Here is a 6,000-nt window from a genome sequence, read left to right as displayed (position 1 = left end):
GCCCTGCAAGCGTCGGAATGAATGTGACATTTGTCACCCCTTGGCTTGGTCGGTCGGGGACTGTAGCTAGCAGTCAGGGTGTGGGAGTGTCTGTCTCGTATAGATCTATACACACAATGCCCGCTCTCCCTCCAGGAGACTCTGGTTACCAACTTGACAACGGTGAAATCCGTGTCCTGAAGATGCATCTCATATTTCGAATTCTATTATAAGTATTGGAATAATGATATAGACTCACGAATGAACTGACTCCTTTGGAATTCTCCGTACTGGAAAGAGTACATAGAATCTCCTAACTATTCCTATAATAGTTACTAATGTTTCAGGTCTATGAATGATGAATGGAAGGACGCCCTTGCTACTCAAGGGAAATTAACTGGTCGATGGAAACCTTTATGTCTATACATGTATACATGATATATAGTTAATGTTTAAACGACCTTTGTACGGATAACCGATACCCACCAGACCACATCCCAACGAGGAAAAGGAAATAGGGCGAACTAGCCTTCCTAAGTCCTTTAACCATTATTTATATAACTATACAAATATAGGCATGCATTTAATGAAATAAAAGCATAGAAGAAAACTTTGATGAAAACTTTGGAAAACCTTTATACATAAGAGATTTACGACTTGGTGTCATTTTGTAAAACACGTTTTGAAAATCTTTGGAATCCTTTGAAAAACCTTTCATAACCGCTTTGAAAATGATTTTTATAAAACAGTTTAAGTGAAGAAAACCTTTGATAAGAAATTACGACTGGATGTCTCTTTATTAAATAAACTTTGAAAAACTTTGGATAACCTTTAATGATCTAAAAAGGGATATTCATACTTTAACAAGATTTGAAAACATGATTTGGAAATCTTTAGTTGGATAAACAGTTTAATATGCAAAATCTATTTTGCTATACAGTTATTAATCACATGTAATTTATCTAATAACTGTACGGTTCAACTTGTAATCACCCCCTATAAAAGCAGTTAAAATCATTTAAAAGGTTATTTCAGGGGTATGAACTCACCAGCTGCAAGTGGATCGGATGGAGGTGTCGGTTGGGTGCTCGGTGTCAAGTAAAGAATTGAACACACTTAATGACCTAATAACATATGAAGACATATGTTCACATATAATTAGTGATTATAACACTAATTAAACACGTATAAGCATCCTAATGTGCGGAAAAACACTTTGGTCAAGGGCTTGGAGGCTACTGGGTTACAATAAGGGGGTGTATGGCCTAGTTAGGGAGTTTACTCTTCAAGAGTAAACTCTTAAAGGAGATTTCGGCCCAATGACCATATCCCCATGAGTTTACGGTCGTAAACTAATGGGTGGTGTGTTCTTGGTTGCTCAAAGGTCTTATAACACTTGTGGAATTAGGCTAGGTTCAATTCTAGGGCATAGGAAGTGACTAAGTCCTCAAATGGACCATTTATGGGAGTTTACGGCTGTAAACATAGAGTTTACGGCCGTAAACTCTCACTTGTCTCCTCACTTCATGTTTTAAGGTCTTAAATGAAAGAATACAAGGCTCTATGCATTATTCCAAGCCATATGGGGAAGTTAGGGCATCATTTGACCTCCTTAAGGGAGTTTACGGCCCAGGGACCAATCCTTGGGGGGTTTACGACTGTAATCTCCTAAGGTCATGGTTTCCTTGGTAGTTAAGGGTCCTACTTCGATGGTGGTTGGTTTAGACATTACCTCAAACCATAGGAGGTGTTTAAGGGGCAATTTAACACCTTAAAGGGTGTTCACGGCCTATGAAGAGGGGTTTACGGTCCAAGAATGTTCTTGGGTCGTAAACTCATGTTTACTCCTCAAATGACAAGGTTTTGGTGTTCTAAACTCGGACATGCAAGCCCTTAAGTCGTAGCTAAGCACTAGGAGTGATTTGGAAGGGTTTTGGGGCTTCAAAACCCCATTTATGGGTGTTTGCGGTCCAAGAGTGTTCTTGGGCTGTAAACACATAACTTTGAGGCTTTTGGATGATTTAAACACGAATTTGCATGTATAACAAGCTAAACAACAAACTAGGATAGATTACTTACGATTATGGAGCTTGAAAGGGGCGTTTTTGGATCGAAATCGGCTTTGAAGAGAGGGAGTAGAGAGGGTGGAAAGGGTGTAAATGAGGTTCCCTCACCCTCATATAGGGGTTTGAGTTTGTAGCCTGGTGGAAATCTACCCGATACTGACGTTAAACGGGGCTTATGGTCGTACCCGATTAAGTGGTCGTAACTCGACGTGGTTGTAAACTAAAAACTTTTCAATTTAAATAACCTAATCCAAATGTTAACGGAAAGGTTTATAAGAACGAGTTGTATTAACGAAAGAAGAGGTTACAATGACGGGATAAATTTCAGGTTGTCACACTTTCTGCCTAATTTGATTCTTCACATTCGTCCTGCCATGCATTGAAACTTTTCCAATGTTTCATAATTATACTTAAATTTGTAAGCACTACCAAATTTACTAAACTTTAGTAAATCATGACAAGTAGCCTTATTGTTCTTTGTGGTGGACCTGATTAGCACACAACCAAGTGTACCCGATCTCCTAGTCCTTCACTTGACTCACATATACATGTGAACAAGGAATTAGTCTTAATTTCCCAAAGATGAAGATTCTCATTCATCATACAATACAAGTTGCATGATTCCAAGTTTCTATCCAACTGAAACATGGGTGATGAGAATCTTTCCTTATTTGGTAAATTATGACACTACCACAAACGAAAGAATCAAATCCATTTTCCAATATTTCTATCAATGGAATCATATAAACAACAATTTTCACAAATGCCATTGTAAGGATACTTAAAATAAATAAAAACCTTTCTTTATAAAATTTGCAGAAAAGCTTTTCCTTATAATGCAATGAAAACTATGTTGTTATCTATTCCTAAGAAATCTATCATAACTCTTAAGCAGCAACTCAAAATTCTGATCTTCGAATCATGCGATCGAAATCCATCTTTGCGATCAAATTCAACATACTCTTCTTCTAAGCTTCCTCTCTTTTTTCCGATTCTACAAAACATCAAAATGTGACCTAGTCACATCATGTAATAAGAATCTCCAAATAGGAACTTAATAGATTTAGATAGTGGACTTACCTAAAGTAGAGTCAAACTTTTTGACTTTACCATCCTTATGATCTCTCAGGTAAATAGGGAAGCTTCGCAATCAATGCCCCGTCTTTTGGCAATAGGAACATATGGACTGTTTAGGAATGGTACACATGACTATCTAAGACTTAGCTTTTCTCTTTACCATTTGGTCAACCTGGTTGACTATGACCGATCCCTTTCCATTGGGAAGAGAAGACTTTTCTGGGCTTCTAATGTTTCCATTGTCAATGTCCATGTAAGTTTGGGAAGTAGATCTTCCAATCAAATTTGCTTTACCAGTGCTCCAAATCATTGCTGATTCAGCAACATCAAGCAAACAGGTAAGATTATTAAGGATCATGTCGTGATCTGTCATCAAGGAATGACTGAAGAACCAAGTCAACAACCAACTTCCTTGAGACTGCGACACCCAACTCTCCCAACTTGTCAATATGTGACTTCATCTCCAAGATGTGAGCACATATAGACATTGCTTGTCAGTAGGGATTGGGTGACCTTGAACTTTTCAAGAACTTGTGGGCTAGCGAGAATAATTGGAGGAAGTGGAGGAAGTGAAATATGATTTGTAGTTCCCATTAATGCACAACAAATGGATTAATCTTTCAACTTGATCGCCATTTGGGATATATTCAAAAGGATATGGAAGACCATAGTTGTCATAACTAGACATCTATGAGGGAGAAATTCAAGTTTAGTTGATTTAAGTCCTTAATATAACACCCAATATGAAATATTAAGGCTAGGACCCAACACAATATTTTATAACTTGGAAGAAGGATGCCGCAATCCAAGCTACACAATATTTGAAGATAGGTAAATGACGATTTACCAATTTACACCATGAAAAACGAAATTTAACATTAGGTTTTAAATGAATTGAAACTCCTAGATCTTTTGAGATTCATTGAACTATTCAAAGGCATGTTTAAATCTCGATTGTGCCATTCAAGTTTGTGACTGGGATGTCGAGGATCACAAACAAGGAGTGAATAACCATGCAAATTAACTTGGTACACTTAATGTTTCAACCACCTAATCAATGTACCGGTTAACCACACACGCTCCATTGATCTATGATTAACATCGAGCTACCCTTTGCCACAAATTCTCAGTCCCAGATTAGTGTGTCGGTTAACCACACACGCTCCACTAACGACTTAACAAGGTGCAAAGTGTAATTTCATGGGTTAGCACCAAATTCACATTTTCCTAAAGTAAGTAAGATTGGGAATTCAATAAAGTTTAGTTACTTTATATTTATCATTATACTTTTAATGAAGGGATAATTAATGTCATGTCCTGCCCATTCGGCTAACGACCCTCCACCAGTTAAGGAAGCGGTGGGTGAGAGTGGACACCCATTAAACCACCATTTTATAGACAGTAACCTTATACCCCCCCCCCCCTTATAGACCGGCTTCGTAAATGAGGCCTACTAACGGTAAGACTGATTTATTCTTATACATATATATAAATATTAAACCTATAATATTATAATAGTATAAGGATTGGATTTTAAACTATTAAAATTCTAAGGGTTTGAATTAAAGTATACATGGGAGGGTAACTTTACAAATTCCAAAACTTGAGGGCAAGTTTTGAACAATTTAAAAACTTTTGGTTTCCATAACTTATGAGTTTAATATGGTTTTTATGGAAGACTTTTCAAGTTCCATAACTTGAGGACAAGTTATGGAAGACATAAAACTATTTTATGATGACATTTAAAACAATATCTTTCATTTTTTTCATAACTTATGAACTTTAATGAATCTTTTTAAAAGAAAAACTCTTCATTTTCCATAACCTGAGGACAAGTTATGGAGTTCATAAAAACCATTAAGATCAATTATTCCAATTAACACAATAATCAAATAATTTTTCTATGATCTAGATTAAACTCATAAGTAAAGATAATTCACATTAACAATTTTCAAGAAATTAGCTAATCACATAAACTAATACAAATCTTGAAACTTTGACAATTATCCTATATTTAGATGAGGATAATCACTACCATAGCATCAAAATCAAATTTTATGAACAAAAACATTTTGTGGTAATGATATTAATCCAAAACAAGCCAAAAAACTCAAAAATCTGCACTCAGGACAGCCAACTCATCGAGTCCCTTGATGTACTCGACGAGTCCAAGAGTATCTTCAAGCAACTCGTCAAGTCACCCAGTAAACTCGGCGAGTCCTGCTGACAGAATGCAGAAAATACGATTTATTTTCTTCGAAAACCAATAATAACATCAAATATAATAGAAAACAACATATGGCTCTGATACCACTATTGGGTTTTGTATACTACAACATCCTATGGTGCACATACAACCCTAAATGCCTTGGATATATGTTTTCTCTAATTATAAATGTAATAGTATTTCCAAAGCATTAAGTCTATAACTAGCATGCAAATAACATATGTATAACAAAAACAAGTTTTAGACATACCTCTTGATGTTGTTGATGTTGCTAGAAAGACTTTGACCTTTAAGAACTTAGTGCCCCAAGTGTTTCACCTCAAATGGAATCACAACACATCTAGGACAAAGGTGACTCTTGAGAGAGAATTTTCATGCACTAAAAAACACCTCCATGAACCCCAAGAACTAGAAGTAGTCGTTTTTAGGTTATGGAGCTTATATTTATATGTAGGATTCCAACACATATAAATATAACCAATTACCATAATTAGTCCCCATAGATTTAATTAGTCTCTTTTGATCACTAAATTAATTCCAAACTAATTCTTGATCAATACTAATTAAATCATATGATTTCATATTAATATATTAGAACTTATAATATATTAATAAATCATATATAACGTCTTCTCAAAAGTTCATCCTAAC

Source organism: Lactuca serriola, chromosome 3 (assembly GCF_051521515.1).
Source record: "Lactuca serriola cultivar US96UC23 chromosome 3, Lser_US96UC23_V15, whole genome shotgun sequence".
NCBI classification, from domain to species: domain Eukaryota; kingdom Viridiplantae; phylum Streptophyta; class Magnoliopsida; order Asterales; family Asteraceae; genus Lactuca; species Lactuca serriola.
The sequence above is the reverse complement of the archived record's forward strand: the minus strand, read 5'-3'. Positions refer to the sequence as shown.